Source organism: Pimephales promelas, chromosome 20 (genome assembly GCF_988280905.1).
Source record: "Pimephales promelas chromosome 20, fPimPro1.hap1.1, whole genome shotgun sequence".
In the NCBI taxonomy this organism is placed as follows: Eukaryota; Metazoa; Chordata; class Actinopteri; order Cypriniformes; family Leuciscidae; genus Pimephales; species Pimephales promelas.
Genome location: NC_142788.1, coordinates 10,774,278 through 10,794,063, shown reverse-complemented (window position 1 = coordinate 10,794,063; position 19,786 = coordinate 10,774,278). Strand labels below are relative to the sequence as shown.

At 38.1% G+C, this 19,786-nt stretch overlaps 2 protein-coding genes across 3 annotated transcripts in view; one reads left to right on the top strand and one right to left on the bottom strand.

Annotated features, from left to right (window-relative positions):
* spo11 (SPO11 initiator of meiotic double stranded breaks) overlaps nt 1–7,011 on the bottom strand; it is a 44,436-nt gene extending 37,425 nt beyond the window's left edge. The window contains exons 1-2 of one of the 2 annotated variants that reach the window (XM_089124657.1): nt 6,879–7,011; nt 6,663–6,791 (exon numbers count right to left, since the gene is read on the bottom strand). The gene's annotated coding sequence lies outside the window, so the exon portion shown is untranslated. Of the gene's footprint in view, nt 1–6,662 lie in introns of both variants that reach the window. The other variant, XM_089124656.1, reaches the window with a different exon arrangement.
* Nucleotides 1–19,786, top strand: part of bmp7b (bone morphogenetic protein 7b) — a 58,992-nt gene that overhangs the window by 5,249 nt on the left and 33,957 nt on the right. The window lies entirely within an intron of this gene.

The window sequence follows — 19,786 nt, the reverse complement described above, 5'->3', positions numbered from 1 at the left end:
TTTTGATGAAAACATTCCAGGATTTTCTCCATATAATGGACTTCAATGGGAACCAAACAGTTCAAGGTCCAATAGACAAGCCTTGCTCTGTACTGCGATGCGCGTTCGTGACTCTAATGTTCGAACTCGTTCATCAAAATGAACAAATCTTTTTCCGAGTCATTTGGTTCATTCAACGAACAAAACGAACGAATTGACTCAGAAAAAGATTTGTTCATTTTGATGAACGAGTTCGAACAGGAGACATCTTGGATGACATGGGGGTGAGTAAATTATCAGCAAAAGTTTTTTCAAAAGTGATCTACTCCTTTAACTATAAATGATTTATCCGTGCACATCATTTTTATTTATTTATTCACGTGCCCTTGTAATCTTCAATAAAAATAACCTCTAGAAGCTACATCTCTTCTCCGATGATGGGTTTAGTGATGGCATGAGGGCGGGGCAACCAGTCACTCACAGGAGATCCACCAAACCACAACCATCCTATCAATTCCACATGGACGAATCAAGTCCCGCCCCACATTTGTTCTTGTTCCAGAAGCCGTTTCACACTGAAATACTTCACAATAAGGATGAAAAGAATATCGCAACTTGCATTTCATGCCGACTTTACACTATAAAGCCATCTTACCCTCCTGTTGTTCCAAACCTGTATGACTTTCCATTTTTCCATGACCATTTTCTTTTTGGAACACAAAAGACATTTTGCATACACAAAAAGGAGAGATTTAAAAAAGGATGTGGAAATAAGGACAAAATTCTAATTTTCAGATGAAGTATCCCTTTAAATGCTGATTTTTAAAGTTAGACATCAACCTTAGTACTTTATTTTTAATAAAAAGTCGTTATTTTGCGCACAAAAAGTGTTCTCGTCGTTTGATAAACTTACGATTGAGCCACTGTAGCCACTTAGGTTAGGAGTATTTTAACGATTTCTTTAATAACTTTTCGAGGCCGGCAAGTTTCAATCCCTCAAGAAGCCTATGGACTAGTATGCAGGAGTGATCCGCCTCTCAGATTTCATCAAAAATATCTTAATTTTTGGGTGAACTATCCCTTTAAACATCAGCTCAAACTGAACCCTTCTGAGCTCTGAAAGTTAACAAAATGTGCTTTATTTTATTCGTCTGTAATTGATGCTGTAACATCAGGAGAGTTTGATATCATCCCAATAGGTAGAGATCCATCCGTGTTAGAGATCCGGTTCGCCAAAGTCCCTAGTGTGTAATAATGTTTGGCGAAACATTCATGCATTTAAGGGTTAAAAGAAATGATTAATCTGAAAATGACTAGCATGTGTGTGAATGTGAGTGTATGTCTACAAAGAGGGAGGTGACAGTGTTTCCTATTCTGAAATGTGTAATTATCCAGAGGACTGCTGTATTGTGCCTATTTTGGACAAGCACTGACACAGATGGATTTGACCGCAGAGGCTTGCCTCTCTTTCGCTCTGCTCTGCTTTCTCTCTTCCCGAGGACAGGCATCAGCTTTAAATCAAACAACCTGCTGTAGTCGCTCCGTTCATCCAAACCAAACTGCCACAGCACACCTTTTATATTAAATAAGCTACAATGTCAACAGAGACTTCAGCCTTGGGCATTTTGCAGAAAGAATGTGCGATACACAGTTACACAGTGCGATATTGCATTAGGCCCGGAGAACACTGCATGGACGCCATAGGATACAAGGGTTTTGCTTCTTTCGCCGAATCTGCGATCTATAAACCTGACAGTCAATCATAACAAAGATGTTTCACATGAGCACAGCGAACACAAGGGAAACAAAAGAGTTCACAGGAAAACCTTATGCGATCCAATAACATCTAAAGATTTTTTAATGTTTACTGGAATGAAGTTATCCACAAATCCGAACAATTATGAAATTTGATTTTATGGGTATTTTTTGTTTGTTAGAGATCCTCCCAGTGAAGAAAACATCCCTCTCTCTTGTAGCTTGCAAATTCTTCAATCAAAAACCGTTTTATCAACAGAAAGAAATAAAAACAGAGCACACTTTTACAGGATATGGTTATCTGTGTCATGGCTTTGCTAAAACAAATGCATGTCTGGAAAGCTGTTTGTGAGTTCAGTGCCTGAACCTCGTGATTTGATCCGACTTATTGAATCTTTTCGGAGCCGTTTTGAGACAAGGCGAGCGTATTACAATTATGAACACGTGCCATGTGTCAGAACCAAGTGTACCAAGCCAGTCATTGACTAGGCAGCATTGATTTTGTATGAATGCCATCATGCTAATGATCTAGAACAAATTCCAACTCTTTACATGAACAAATGCATATTTAATGCATGTTCAAGTCTGTGTGACGCTTTAGTGATGGAAAGAACTACAATCCCATGATGCATTGCGAATAGCATATTCATACTAAAAATGGAGAAATATAAAGCTACTCATTTACACATGTTAATTATATATATATATATATATATATATATATATATACTATATATATATATATATATATATATATATATAAACCAAGTTTATTTTTTATGTTTTAAATTTTATATTTAAAATAAAATATTTAACCATTTTGAGAAGGTAGATCGATTATGTAATTTTCAGTGCTTCATGGGAGTGGGCGGAGCTAAACAGCTCGTTTGCCGTGTTTTGCTTGGTTTGACTTTCTGATTGGTGTAATTTTCTAGAGCATCATGGGTAATGTAGTTTTTCACCACAAATTCTGTTGTTAAACATGAAATTAAAACTAAGTTGAAACTTGGACGAGGCTGTGGTTACAAGAGGTAAAAGCGATATAAATACTGTTCATTTTCTCACACAAACCACTCGTTTCGTGTCTTAGGCCATCAATGTGTACTTACATTTACAATATAAAATCATGTTTTTAAATTCACAATTTAAATCATGTTTAATTTGGACTTCTCTGTGCACGCTCTTTGAGGTGGACCCCATAGACCTCAATTACTGTATATGACTGACAGACAAGAACGGTTTGACCTAAAAATATCAAAATTGAAAATACTGTGGAAACAAAGACCTACATCTTGGATGCCCTTGAGGTAAGCTAAAACATACCAAAATTAATTTCAAAGGGAACTATGCCTTTAACCTTTACTTTAGAAACTATGCCTTTATTTTGAACAGTCAGAAATAACATTTTCACAACTTAATAGAAACATTTGCAAAACGTTCTTTGAACATTAGCTGGGACACAGTGAAAACATAAGTGACTGGACATGTTAAAAGAGACTCTGTTTAACTGTCTTTAATTGTCTTCTTACTTACATAAATGACTGAAAGAAAGTGTACACCTTTTGCCCTCCATCTTAATTACTCGCATCTTGCCTTCTGAATGAAGCTAGGTGGCATTCGCCCCTTCTAAAATATTATGACAACAGTTGTGGATCTGATTTCACAGATACTCCTCTGAAGCACGGTGGGGAGGTCTGCTGAACGACAGGCTCTAAAGAAGCTTTGTTTGACACGGCCAGACCCTCTTTATACCTACAAATGTTTCATAAGTCTGGGGCACAGTTTACGACAGACATGTGGGTGTCTCGCTGCGCCAAGAGAATGTATCTTTTTTCGTCTGTCGAATAAAGTGCGTTTCAATCCAGCGCAGGTGTGACTCACTTAAACTGTTTGTAGTTACACTGGAGGCAAAGGCTTTGTAATTGGCTTTCAGAGTTTTATAGAGCCAGCCATTTCTGAGTTACATGTTTGTGACTTGACTAATGTTTAAGATCTAGTTTTTTTGCCTTTTGGTGATATTCAACATGTCTACCCTTGTGAAAAAGAAGCGTGCTTAATATTACAGGACACTTAAGTGTACTTAAAGGGATAGATTCCCAAAAAATAAAAATGTTGTCATTATTAACTCACCCTTGTCTTCTGCTGAACAGAAAATAAGATATTTTGAAGAATGTTTGTAACCATTGATGGACCCCATTGACTTTCATAGTATTTTTTTTTTTTTTTTCATGTCAATGGGGACTTGAGCTTGTTTGGTCGTCTATTCTTCAAAATAGCTTCTTTGTGTTCAGCAGAACAAGAAAGTCATACAAATTTGAATAAATCATTTTGGGTGCAAATCTTACTATTGAAGTTTTAATCATAAAACTGAGTATATCTCCCAGGCCAGCTCTAGTTGTGTAAGTCAGATATGTTATGTCATTTGAGTTCCCTTTAAAGGGCCTGCGTCTTGTTAGGTTCAGTGATAACAGAGATGTTACTATGCGCCGTGTGTAGTGTGTAAGTGGGTGGATCTCTGATTAGTTCGGACCCCAGGGCACGGGACATTTCGTCTCTGAGTCACCTTTGTAAAAATCCCAGCTGTGTAAATGGCTTACGGCATGTATGTAAAATGTAAGTGCAACACGGTGCACGCAACACTAGTGAACAGTCAACACTGCGAAGGGCGCGTGAGCGCTCGAGGGATATAGAACATGCTTTTCGGTGTGTGTGAAATACAGCCACTCAGATACTACTTAAAAGCACATGATAGCTCAACTCAATGTTGACACCTAGCATGTTCATGCTGCTCTTTTCCAAGGACTTGTGAATTGTGAAGTACATCAGAGAACAAAACAGTTTTAGAAAAATGGTCTAAACATCTTTGATGATGCATTCTTTACATCTGTTACCTTTTGTGCCATTAATAATGATGTACATGGTAAAAATAAATAAAAAAGATAGGCCTATATTAAAAGGTATACATGTCTTCAGTGTCCCTTGTGAAAAACAATTTTTAAAATTCACTTATTACAGAAATAATAGAGAGATATGTACTTAAGGACTTAATTTTACACTTAATTTCATGTTAATAGCAATTAATGCAATTAATAAAGTAGGACTTAAGTACCTATAATTGTAATTGAAATATTTTCTATTGAATTACAATTAAAGTGTAGTGCCAAAATACTGACAAGCATTTGTTAAACTAAAATATACTTTAATGTTAACATTTTTATTGGAACTTGTAGCTATGTTATGTATTTTATATATAATTTTATTCACAAATAAAGTTGCAATTTAGTACATTAAAAATATATATAAAAAATATATGAAATGCAAATGTAACATTTGTTATAAAATAAGCACGACAAAAGATAAGCCTAGTAAAACACAATGATTTAAAATTTAGTTTAAAATTTGTTTATTTTTAAAATTATTACAAAGTGCACTTTTAAAAAGTGTACTTAGGTGTGCCGTGAAAGTGTACACTTAAGGATCCTTTTATTTCAGTAATATTACAGAATATTATCTGCTAGTACAGATTTTTACATTGTACATTTGTACAGTGTACATTTCGTACAATTAAGTACACTTTTTTTTTCACCAAGGTTGACATATTCATATATTCAATGGATATCAACGTGGTATTTAATTGAGTCAGACCACTTTAGTTCATTCTTTTAAAGTCGAAGTTACATTTTTAGTAGTGCTGTCAAACATATTTAATTAATTGCAATTAATCACATTAATGTCATAGTTAACTTGCGATTAATCGCAATTAATCGCACATTTTTATCTATTCTAAATGTCTCTTGATTTCTTTTTGTCCCATTATTTTTTCTCATTTTAATGCTCTTATCAACATGGAAAAGTGGATCGGCTTGCTTTAAATTGACGCCGTTAATAATGCCTTTAACTGACAGCCCTAATTTTTAGATGAGGTGTCCCAATCCTGGAGCGTCAGGACACACACAGGCATGTCCACAGCCAGAACCTTGATTCTGGCTGGTAATGACCTTTGAAATAGACCCCTTTTGCGCCGACATCACAGTTACGTCACGACGCTTGCTGGAGGCAAAACAAAGTGAAAACTGGAGGCGGCCAATACAAACCAGCACAGATTCGGCTACATAATAAGGAGCTAAAATTATTGTTACTATTATTAAATGTAATCTTGTTGTGTTTCTGGTGCAAGAATTGATGAAAAATGAATATGCTGTATCTGGAATTTTTATTACTAGAAAATATTCACATCATTAAAATCGCACCGTAATGTCACTCTATACATTGTCGTCGTCTCGGCTCTGGCTCGAAAGAATCATACACACAAGTCTTTTACAGGACCATATAGGCATCTAAAGATTTATATGCCCTCCGTTTTTCTTTACGATCGGTTTCTCTATAAGGTAGGTGTAGAAGTCAGGCCACTTAACCGAGGTAACGTACGTTAATCCTGTCAGATTGTCCATGCATTGAGTGAGTGTGTAGACGGCTATGGGTCGGCCAATCTGGTTCCGTCCTTTAAAGATAACTTTTGGAAATAACAGTCGCGGTCCTGGACAGTGAGTGACCTTTCACATTAAGGTAAAATTTTATTTTCTCCAGTCATTGCTAAAAAATAAGCTAACAATACTTGCTAACTAGCATTAGTGAAGCGGCCAGAGGGATCGTTCTGCCTCCACCTAAGCTCCGCCCATATAAAAATATCACCCTGTTTACCAACTGAAAAGTGGTCTATAACTGAAATCATTTGGCGAAGTGATACTTTAGTGGTGCGTTTCCCTGAAAATAATTTCACACCTTAGAGCGTTCGTCAACCAATCAGATTCAAGCATCCAACAGCCAGGTTATATTTCGTCAAAACACAATTAATGAATGATGAGAATCAGACCTTAGCCATAATAATGTAGCAGTGTCTTATAAGGCAATCACAATGGGTTGCCTACCTTTAGAAACATTCCTAATTTCGGATGTGCATCTATGTTTTGGACCAAACCAAGAATTTAGCTTTGGCCAACAGTGTCTCCAAAGCCGGGTGCCTTTCAACAGTTTAGTCGAAATCAACTTCCAGCAGTCTGAGAGTAAGATGGAGAGGGGTGAAATGAGTTTGACCTGACCTGACCCCCGCCATTAGCTCAACCACACCCCGACACTTTCCATACCCCGTGCTGAGAGTCCCGCCGGCTGAGGAAATGGCCCGTCTGCTACCTGCCACGAGAAAGAGACGTCATTACCCCATCAGTTTTTTTATGGGTCTGTTTTCCGTCTCTCAATCTCGCTAATGCGTTATTTAGAAGCGTTAGTCATCGCTGGCTCTCGTGCAGTCCTCTGGCTAGCGTGCAAGTGGAATCTCAGATAGATTGATGGATGGATGGATGAGTGAGAGGAAGGAAGGAAGGCTTAATACCACACTTGTGCGGGGGGTTGCTTGCTGTTAAGCCTCTAATAGATTCCTCTTCTTTTAATAGGTCACATTTACATCACTGTCTCGGGAAGATTCGTCAAATAAAACATAGCTTCTCGCATCACTTCGAAACATAGAGAATAAAGGTGAATGAATGTGTGTTTTACCATTAATTCTTAGCAGATGTTTAGAGATAAAGGTGATTAAGAAACTCTGCTGATTCACCGGCACTGATTCACCCTCATGTCACGAAACACCAAAAGGTACAGGTTACTATTTTTTTCAAATACCATTTTTAAAGACAAGCAACATGTCATGTTGTGTTACCATCATGTAAAGGGTAATATCATATTTTCCTTACACCTTGAAAACATTTGAGTTATAAGATCTTAAAGTCCCCCTGTGGTGAAAATCAAGCTTTCAAAAGAGTAGTTCACTTTAAAAAAAACAAAAAACTTGCTGATAATACTCACCCCTGTCACCGTGTCATCCAAGATGTCCATTCTTCAGTCGAAAAGAAATTAAAGTTTTTGATGAAAACATTCCAGGATTTTTTCCATATAATGGACTTCATTGGGAACCCAACGGTTCAAGGTCCAAAAGACAGTTTCCTTGCAGCTTAAAGGGGCTTTAAACGACACCAGACGATGAATAAGGGTCTTATCTAGCAAACGATCGCTCATTTAAAATGACTCGAAAAAAGATTTGTTCATTTTGATGAACAAATTCGAACAGCAGAGTCACGAACGCTCATCACAGAACAGAGCAAGACGAGCTTTTGAGCTTATAAATTTATTTTTTAAATGACCGATCGTTTCGCTAAATAAGACCCTTATTCATCGTCTGGTGTCGTTTAAAGTCTCATTTGGACCTACTCCCACCTGCCCATCCAAACTTTTAGGATACCGGGTATCAGATTTGCACAATCCATACGCACAATGCTTCGGCATGTTTCCCTCGCTCAAAAGCTTGCCAGACCTCCCACGCCTAGTTACAAATGCTAAGACACGATTGGCCAGTGGCGGTTTTCGGGTGTGGCTTAGTGGGTCAATTTTGTCAACAATCTGGCCCATCTCAACCGTTTGGCTCGTGTACGATAATTTTCTTCCAAATACAATCATTTTGAGCGTCTTGGATATTTCCAATCTGGCAACACTGGTGTAATTTTTAATGAAAACTTTCAAGGAAAACGTTTGCATATTTAATTTTGATGATCAGAGATGAGTTTTAAGGGATAAAATGATTGACTGCAGGGGGACTTTAACAATAATAATAATGACACTTGATAAGGTTTTGTTTTCTTCTTTAAATTAGCTTTTTTCCCCTCGTTTTGATATCAGAACTGTTGTATCTGACATTTTTAACGTTATTCCTCAGAAATCACATGATCATCACAGAAGCTGTTTAGGCCTCTTCAAGACATTGTATAAATTAATTGCATGTATTTTTGGCTGCCTGGACATTCTATATGACAATCTTCCTTTTTTTGAGTGAACTGTCCCTTTAACCTTGTGGGAGTATCGCCTGAGTTTTGGTGAATGCAGATCTGTGTATTTGCGTCAGTGAGCCTCTCGTTAGCGCACTAACTCTCTGAAGTCTCGATACAACAATGGTTAATACTCATGGAAGTTGCTTTCTGCCTCACACACACATGCACACAGATCTCCGGAGACACTCGCTGGCTCACGCTTGTAATGTTTTATAGTGACGATTATCAGAAGCCTTGTTGGGGAAGCATGACGTGATGGGCTAATCTGTTAATGTGTCATTAAAAGGCATATTACTCAATGCACATTCACAAGTGGACACATCATACCATTGTTTTGCTGTGTTTTATGTGGCATGCTTGCGTCTTGGAAGAATAAACTTGTATTTATCATTTTCCCGGGACTATTAACGATTTCTGTCACGGAAAATATTCAGGGGGATTCTAGGATTTCAGTACAAAAGGATCCTTAGTTCTTTAGTGAACATGAGCTGATGGCAGGCACGAAGTCTGAATCTCACTTTAATGACAGTTGTTTTTAAATAAACATATGACAGCATTTGTTTGTGCATGTTGCAGTAGTCTGCAGCCGTCATTATTTACTCATCCTCATGTTGTTTTAAACCCATTTGACTTTCTTACATGGGCCACAAAAGGAGATGTGTTGCAGAAAAGTTGCTCTTTTCGTTCAGTATAGTTGATTCAAACTGTTGAGCTTCAGAAGATTGAATACTTTTTTGTCCTTTTTGGAGTTCAATGGGTCATTCTCATTAAGGTTTCTTTTTGTGCCCCATAAATAAAAGAAAGTCATGCAGGTTTGGAACATCATGAGGGTGAGTGAATGATAACCAAAGTTTAATTTTCAGTTGATCTTGGCCCAGTCTGTTGTGATTTATCAACTCTGCTCTGATTGGTCCGATGGCCCAGTCTGTTGTGATTGGTCAACTCTGCTCTGATTGGTCCGATGGCCCAGTCTGTTGTGATTGGTCTACTCTGCTCTGATTGGTCCGATGGCCCAGTCTGTTGTGATTGGTCAACTCTGCTCTGATTGGTCCGATGGCCCAGTCTGTTGTGATTGGTCAACTCTGCTCTGATTGGTCAGATGGCCCAATCTGTTGTGATTTATCAACTCTGCTCTGATTGGTCCGATGGCCCAGTCTGTTGTGATTGGTCAACTCTGCTCTGATTGGTCCGATGGCCCAGTCTGTTGTGATTGGTCAACTCTGCTCTGATTGGTCAGATGGCCCAGTCTGTTGTGATTTATCAACTCTGCTCTGATTGGTCCGATGGCCCAGTCTGTTGTGATTGGTCAACTCTGCTCTGATTGGTCCGATGGCCCAGTCTGTTGTGATTGGTCAACTCTGCTCTGATTGGTCCGATGGCCCAATCTGTTGTGATTGGTCAACTCTGCTCTGATTGGTCCGATGGCCCAGTCTGTTGTGATTGGTCAACTCTGCTCTGATTGGTCCGATGGCCCAGTCTGTTGTGATTGGTCAACTCTGCTCTGATTGGTCCGATGGCCCAGTCTGTTGTGATTGGTCAACTCTACTCTGATTGGCCAGTCTGTAGTAATTGGTCTACTCTGTTCTGATTGGTCAGATGACCGAGTCTGTTGTGATTGGTCTACTCTGCTCTGATTGGTCAGACGGCCCAGTCTGTTGTGATTGGTCTTCTCTGCTCTGATTGGTCAGATGGTCCAGTCTGTTGTGATTGGCCTACTTTGCTCTGATTGGTCAGATGGCCCAGTCTGTTGTGATTGGTCTACTCTGCTCTGATTGGTCAGATGATCCAGTCTTTTGTGATTGGTCTCCTCTGCTCTGATTGGTCAGATGATCCAGTCTGTTGTGATTGGTCTACTCTGCTCTGATTGTTCAGATGGTCCAGTCTGTTGTGATTGGTCTACTCTGCTCTGATTGGTGATAAAGATAACATTTGAAAAATGGCCACTTTAAATCATCAGGTTTTAATAATATCTTGCCATATTTTGAAGAAGTACAATTATTTTGATGTTGACTAAAATACTATAGCACATGTAAAGTACTTGATTATCATTTGTGTGTAATTCAATATTACAGATTTATTTTAAAAGTTCAAAGTTGCATCTTACTGTATATAAACTCACGTCATGCAACGTTCATTATGATATTAAAGTATTTTAGTTTTCTGCAAATTAATTTCAGCGTTGATAGTGTTGACATAAAAATGCATTAGTCCGAGTCCGAGGACGTGAACAGCTCCGGATAGTACGTCACGGGTTGCCATCTCATAATTATGGTTATGACATGACGACTCTGAAGCAGGACAAACCACTGACACTAAAATGTGGGACGATTTATATGTGATGTAATTTCACTAATAAATGTTCAGTGCAATTGTGAGACGGTCAGTTACGGGTTAGCTGTTTTTGCTAAAACATTATGCAGAGTTCCTAAGCAAAGGGCCTTCCTTTCAGCAGCTGTCTTATTCCTTTCATTTTTTATGCCCATTTTCCATATCTTTCTGTTCTTTCTCTGTCTCTGTCTCTGTGGAAGGGCCTTCCTAGCATTCCTGCTCTCAGCGGGCTGCCCTTGGGACACTGCCAGAGGTTAATACAGATGTTTCTGTGCATCTGCCGGCCAAAGCAGCTGTACGGGGAACTTTATCTGCTCAAGGTCCACACACACACACACACACACATACTATTGCAGCACTTCTTTTCCAACACTCTTTTCCAAGCGTACTTAACTGTAGGTCTAGACATGTCAGTTCCCTCTGTGAAGGACTTGTGTTTGCTGGTTGTTGATGTGACTGGTGCAGATGGACAAGTCTTGGAAGTTATAACAAACGAGACTGAGAGCCATCGGCCTGCCTTGGCACCAAATAAAAGCGAAGATTTTGACAGAATTTGTTTCCTCTTGTTGAGTTTGATTAGGACTCTTGCCTTGACATGTTGTCTTGTGTAACTGAATGTTACTTTTCTAGCGCTTTGAGATCCCGACTGCTGCTTTCTCTATTTAAATGTGCACCATGTGGCTTTTTTGTTGTTGTTCAAAATGAACTTAATTTAAATAATGAGTCAATACACCCTCAGTCTTTCTTCCAATAAGTTGTTTTGGTCTTACCCTGATTCACTATGGTGAATATGGTATACGTGTTTACATTTGAGACCTGTTGAGATGCTTTTTGTGGGAAATTGCGAACATGCATCACTCGCCAGTGCTTGTCTCGTCTGTAAATAGAGAGAAAAATGCTCTGGCTACTTTTGACGGGTGTCTGGTGTGTGCCAACCTCTAGGGAATCAGCCGTTTTAAACAAACACCGAACAGAGGAGAGACTGCTGGCAAAAAGAGAATGAGACAGAGCTCGTAATAAAACAAGAATCAATATTGGTTTGGCTTTTCAGAAATGTTGTAAAAGCGACATCGAGATGGTGTAAGGCGAGTAGGTATTTAATTGAACAGATAAACTAGCATATTGATCTGCACAAACACACAAAGCCAAAGCACAACCAAAACCATGTTCTTCCACAAAATGAATGCTTGTTTGTTTTTTTAACCGCTAGAGGGTCAAAAGTTACATAGTGCACCTTTAATGTCTTCATGTTTGCATTCGGTTTAATCTTTTATTTTTCTTTGTGTTTCTCTATCCTTTTCTCTTTGTGAGAGGAAAAAGCTTAACCTGCTCATTTGTTCTTGGTGCGAGTGCAATTCTTCGCCTGTCCCGTCTGCACACAGATCCAGAGCATCAACATTGTGTAACATTGTTACAGAGAAGCAGGCCACAGATCTTGCTGTGCAGGGAAATATCACACAAAGTGCAACAAAAGATTCCTCAGCTGTTTTCTTTAGTCCATTCAACACAATGCAAAAACTACAAGAGAAGAATGTGAAGAACAAATGAGAGGAATATCAGTGCATTGATGTCAATTTCCAGTTGTTTTAAAGTCTCTGTAAGGGAATAGTTCACCCAAAAAATCTATGTTATTAGTTACTTACCATCCTGTCTGGGCAAAGATAAAGTCTCCCTGTGGAGAAAATCCAGCTTTTAAAGTTGTTTATATGTGTCCATGTGGTGTTTTTAACATGCTTTAAGACAAACCATGTGCTAATTCATAAGTTGTTTTCTCCTTAAAGGAGTAGTTCAGTTTTCCAAAAACTTTTGCTGATAATTTACTCACCCCCATGTCATCCAACATGTCATGTCTTTCTTTCTTCAGTCGAAAAAAAATTAAGGTTTTTGATGAAAACATTCCAGGATTTTTCTCCATATAATGGACGTTTGGGAACCAAACGGTTCAAGGTCCAAAAGACACTTTCAGTACAAACTGCAAACTGTTCAAAGGGCTTTAAACGATTCCAGACGATGAATAAGGTTCTTATCAAGCGAAACGATCACTCATTTAATAAATAAATAATAACAAAGTTTAAGTTTTATGAGCTCAAATGTTCGTCTTGTTCTGTTCTGTGATGCGCGTTCGTGACTCTCCTGTTCGAACTCGTTCATCAAAATGAACAAATCTTTTTCTGAGTCATTTGGTTCATTCAACGAACTAAACGAACAAATTGACTTGGAAAAAGATTCGTTCATTTTGATGAACGAGTTCGAACAGTAGAGTCACAAACGTGCATCACAGAACAGAGCAAGGCGACCATTTGTGCTTATAAAACCTAAACTTTTAAAAAAAAATTTAAATGAGTGATCGTTTCACTTGATAAGTGAACTTATCACTTGATAAGTGAATTTCGATCGGATTCTTTCAATCCGATCGAAATTCCAGTCGGATCGATCTCAATCGGATCGATTTAGGTGTTTACTTGAAGGTTTTTTAGTCCGATTGAGCCGTCTGATTATAAGTCTGAATCTGATTATAAGGGTCCATGTAAACGCAACCATTGTTACGTAACATATGGAAGTGAGACTGGAGTTGCTGACGACTTGTATCGGCAGTTCAGAATCAATTCTTTTTTTGATCTTTAAAACTTTTTACAGCCACAGTACACACTACTTGAAAGGTAATATTGGAAAAAGTGTAAAAGGGGCTCTTGAAGACTCTCAACACTGGAGTGACCCAATAACCGATCACAGGCATTTAAAAAAATAAACACAGATGTAGACGAACGCACACCCACATGCATACGCATGCACACACTCAAACACACACACACACACACATGAGTCTGCATGAGTCTGGTTCGCCATCTTTGTTGGGACTCCATAGACGTAATGTTTTTTTATACCACACACACACACACACACACTCATACTAATTAACTCTTCACAGCTGAGAGGCAAAGAGCCAGAGATAAAGCATGTATTAGTAGCTTTGTTTTGTCCTTGAACTGATGCCAAACCAAACCCTGAGATCCACACTTCCTTTGCAAGTATAAAGCTTTTAAAAACCAAAGGCTCCTACAAAGAGATATAGCTACATTTCACCTCAAAAAACACAAGAATCTACTAGAAAAAAGATAATTTGTTCCAGAGTGGCATGTTGTGACAGAACGTCCGTATATTTGCGTGTATTCCTGCATGTGTGTATAAACAGGATCATCTTGTACACAGAACCCCATAATGCATCACAGGATGTTAGCACATGCTATGAGCCAAACAAAAGCCCATTACTGTACCGCCGAGCAACAACTGCGAGGCATCGTTTATGAGAACCTGAAATGTGTGTCAAATTAGTCTGAATACGGCAAATGTTACATCAGTTTATTAAGGAAATGGTGTAATGGTGTAGCAGGCAGCTTGGAGCTAAACAGGATTCTTTCATTAATTCACGAAGAGTTTCTGGATCTAATTAAACTAAATAAACAGTGGTGCAACAGTACAATCCAAACACACTGTGATGTGTGTGATGGGGCCTTTGCTAATGCGGGTCATTGTTTATTTTCCGTTTCTGTGTTAGCATACGTTATTGATTGTATGCATATTAAAACACAAGATGAGAAAGATGCATATGGGTGGTTTCTGGGTGATGGATTGTTTTTTAGAAAAACACCTGCTGTTTAATAGCATGTAATTATTCATTCATTCAGAGCTTGAAATATCTGCAAGGTGTTTGACTGGAGTGATTTCAGTAGCTGTGGCCAAGACGTAATTTCCCATATTCCTCTTTGGTAACACTTTACTTGAAGGGGTGTGCATAAGACTGACATGACACCTTCATAACCATGACATGACATTTGTCTTGAATATGAAGTAGGTTTTATGCATGTTTATGAGAACTGTCATTAAGTGTCTTTCGCTCAATAATGACATTTTGAATGACAATGTTTGAGATGTCTTGACAACTCGACATAAAATGAAGTTAAACTGTCATGTGGTTGGCTTTGACATTGGCTGTCATACTAATTGAATTTGTCATTAAAATGTTATAATGGTTTCATGAGAGCCAATGTCAAAACCAACCACCTGACAGTTTAATGTAATGTTAACCAATGAAGCTAGGTGCTTTCTTAAGTTTGATAATTAATCTGCTATGTCATGTTTATGACTGTTTGTGTTGTCTAATGTCAAGTTGTCATGACAAAGACACTGGCAGGTTATGATGTACTGGTTTATGTCAAGATGTCATAACGAAGACATCTCAAACAATGTCACATTTGCATTAAAAATGTCATTATTGAGCAAAATAATGACAGTTGTCACAAACATGCATAAAACTTCCTTCATATTCATAAAATATGTCATGTCATGATTATGAAGGTGTCATCTTAATAAAGTCAGAATTTCTGTCATCTAAATAAAATAAAATGTAGAAATATATCTTCATTCCTTCCCATACCCACTAACATTTCCCTTATAGTTTCAGGTATGTAAGCAAGCCATACTGAGCCTAAGCTTCTTATGGAAGCTTTTTTCCGCCATAGAATGAAAAATATAAAAGGTAATTGCGACTTTTTATCTCACAATTCTGACTTTTTTTCTCACAATTGCGAGTTTACTTCTGAGATATAAAGTCAGAAATGCGTTATATAAAGTCAGAATTGCGAGATATAAAGTCAGTGATGCGAGATATAATATCAGAATTTCGTGATATAAAGTCAGAATTGCGAGATATAAAGTTGCAATTGCATGATATAAAGTCAGAATTGCGAGATATAAAGTCAGAATTGCGAGATATAAAGTCAGAAATGCGTGATATAAAGTCAGAATTGGGTGTTATAAAGTCAGAATTGCGAGATTTAAAGTTACGATTTTTCCCCCTTAGAATTGGCTGGATAACTCGCAATTTCGAGTTTATATCTCACAATTCTGAGAAAAGATGTCAGAATTTCGACATATAAACTCGCAATTATGTGTTATAAAGTCAGAATTGCGAGATGTAAACTCGCAATTGTGAAAAAAATTTTAGAATTGTGAGATTAGAAGTCGCACTTCTGTCTTTTTTTCTCAGAATTGCGACTTTTTATCACCCAATTCTGACTTTATATCTCGCAATTCTGACTTTATATCTTGCAATTCTGACTTTATATCTCACAATTCTGACTTTATATCTCACAATTCTGACTTTATATCACTCAATTCTGACTTTATAACTCACAATTCTGACTTTATATCACTCAATTCTGACTTTATATCTCACAATTCTGACTTTATATCTCACAATTCTGACTTTATATCACTCAATTCTGACTTTATAACTCACAATTCTGACTTTATATCACTCAATTCTGACTTTATATCTCACAATTCTGACTTTTTATCTCACAATTCTGACTTTATATCTCGTAATTCTGACTTTATATCTCACAATTCTGACTTTATATCTCACAATTCTGACTTTATATCTCGTAATTCTGACTTTTTATCTCACAATTCTGACTTTATATCTCGTAATTCTGACTTTATATCTCGCAATTCTGACTTTATATCTCACAATTCTGACTTTATATCTCGCAATTCTGACTTTATAACACGCGATTGCGACTTTATAACACGCAATTCTGACTTTTTATCCTGCAATTCTGAGAAATAAAGTCAGAATTGCGAGAAATAAACTCACAATTGTGAGAAAAAAAGTTCGAATTATTTATTTTATTTTTATTTTCAGTGGCGGAAACAAGCTTCCATAGCTTCTGGCCTGGTTGCAAAGTAGTTGTAGAGTTTTTGACTGCATCAATAATAATGTACGAGAGCTTTCTTCTCTTCTCCATCACGACGTGTGTTCGCGCGATGTTGTTGGTTACAGCGTGAGAAATACATGGTGTGGCGTGTGAGCGTGTGAGCTGGTTGAACTGCGTGTGTCTCACGGCCAATGCAGAACCCTGTGGCTTACATATTCATACTTAAAAGTTTAAATCTGCAGTCTAATCTTAAATTCTATCTTAAAACTCGATTCTTATATTTTGATTACAGGGGGCCTTTAAGTACTGAGTAATATTTATTAACACCATGTTAATTAATATTAATTAACTTACTATAGGGTTTTACTGTTAGTTGCATGCAATTATGCATTATTATACTGTTTTTACTACTGTAAGTGTATGTAATGTGTAACATGGACACTGTAAAATAAAGTGGAATCATATAAAATGTGCTATGTTAGTTAACACATCAAAAAAGGTTATATCTTTCAGTTTAATTCAGCAGGAGAGTCAAAGCTTTGCAAGAGGGACAAACAAGAGAAGAGGAATGTAACATTAGTGTCAAGGACAGAATGGAGAGAAGCTGAGAAAGAAAGAAAGAAAGAAATAGTGAGGGATGAAGAAGGAATTTTCAGGTGTCCTGCTGAGAAGAGGAGGAACACAGGTCGGTACGGCGGGTGTGAAGGCGGCTGACGGGCATGTGCTTTAATCTGTTGTGTCACCGCGGCCTCTCCCTCATCCTGCCTCAGAGGTGTCAACCTACTGAAACCTGTCACACTTTGACAAGGCCCTTTTTTTGCCCCACCTACTCCCCGTGATCCCTCAATGCTTTGCTACAAATTAACCAGGGCTGGGTTTAAATCATACACGCAAACTTCCCTAAGCACTTCTCCTTGGGGGAAATCCTTACCACCATTTTGAAGCGCATTGAACTTCGTCAAGTGGGCAACTGAGGTTTATTTGGACAGACCCTTGATCCCTTAGTTTTGGGTCTATTCAATTTCACGCAGATTCATAGACCCCAATGCAACGAGATTGTGACGTCAAATCATATCAAACTTTTTTTGATAATTTACTCACCCCCATGTCATCCAAGATGTCCATGTCTTTCTTTCTTCAGTCGAAAAGAAATTGAGGTTTTTGACGAAAACATTCCAGGATTTTCTCCATATAATGGACTTCAATGGGAACCAAACGGCTCAAGGTCCAAATGAGTGTTTCAGTGCAGCTTCAAAGGGCTTTAAACGACACCAGGCAATGAATAAGGATCTAGTGAAACGATCGCTCATTTAATAAATAAATAATAATAAAAAAGTTTTACAAGCACAAATGCTCGCCTTGCTCTTTTCTGTGATGCGCGTCCGTCACTCTCCTGTTCGAACTCGTTCATCAAAATCGTTTGAACAAAATCGTTCATAATTTTTTTTTTTTAAAGTGAACTACTCCTTTAATTTACCCACACAACTCTAGTGTCTAAGAAGATAACTAAGAAGGTTGATGTGTAACTTTAAAAAATGAATGATGAGGAGGGTAGTGAATGACTTAAAGGGATAGTTTTAATTTCTGATATGTTTTATCTTACCTCAAGGGCATCCAAGATATAGGTGTCTTTGTTTCCGCAGTATTTTCAATTTTGATGTTTTTCGATCAAACTGTTGTTGTCTATCAATCATATAATGCAGGTTTAGGGGGTCCTCCCTCAGTTCACCTCAAAGAAGAGCATACACAGAGAAGTCCAAATTAAACATGATTGAATGACTCATAAATGTAAGTACACATTGATGGCCTAAGACACGAAACGAGCGGTTTGTGTGAGAAAACGAAATTTCTGTCTCTGTTTCTATGTGCAGTTTGTCAACATATAACATAAGTCGTCGTTTTTTTGTCTGGTACTAATAAACTTCACTAGTTAGCTAAACATTAAGTTAGCATTAGCTAGTTCATGCTTACAGCTGTTAGCTAGTAATAAATGACTGTACCTAACATTAGACGTTCGCGGTCAAAACACTGTGGTATAAACAGTTTGATGTCGGGATATTCACTGCCCAGAACCTGCTAAACTGAAGCCAACCAACCCTGTGACGCCACATGTTAGAATACTGCACAATGGCGGATTTGAATTTGATTTTGAATTTGAAAGACAACCGTTTATCCCGGCCCGTCGTATTGAGCCCTGTCAATGATGAGTTCACAACGTCTTGATGTAGGTCTGGCATGCCAGGCTAATGTTTAGCGTCATTGTTAGCGTACTCAACACGCACAGGTATTGGGGTTCGAGACCGACTCGGAACGGGGCGGTTAGGATTGGAGTGTGAGTTTTGGAGGCGGAGCAATGAAAAGAGGGGTGGGTTTGTTTGGGTTGATTTCAAATATCAACAATGTCCAAAAGTATTTTGAAATATTGCTCACCCCACTTTTAAGTGGATCAAATGCTGGAAATTAATTACACATTTTCACCAAGGATGCATCAATTTTGTCAAGAATACAGTAAATGTTGTATTGTGAATATGGGCAGAGCACAGACCTGAAAGCCCCAGAATGCTTGTTGCGAGGTGGATTTGAAACACTGGGTGTTGTCGGGCGGTCAGGAGGATGTTGGTGAGCTGTTTAGTGTAGGTTGTAAGTGATGAAGAGTTGACATCATCTCTGCAGTTCTTCTGTGTGTGTGTGTGTAACAACAGCTGCTCTCAGTTTAAATGCTCGTAATCCCACAACTAAGCAGGGTGTGCGTGTGTGTGGAGGAAGTGCTTGGTGAGATGCTCAACAGCTCCAGTGCTTCTTTCCTGTGGCCAACACATGTGAGAGACCGAGACCGGCTGCCAAATTGAGCAGTTTGATCATGTCCCCTTCAGAACAGCTTATTACGGCACAGAAAAATGCAGACAGGAAATGTACCTCATACTTTATAGAGCAAAAACAATGTAGCGACAGTAATTTAATAATAACAACGAGGGGAATGTAGTATGTGTATATGAGCAAGAGACAAAGAGAATTAGAAAGACATGAGGGATAAATAATGTGTGTTTTCATTTGTCTATGTTGGACGGTGTGTTTCCAATTAGAGGTTACATTCATCTCATAATGGCTTTGCGCGCACATGTGCATACACAC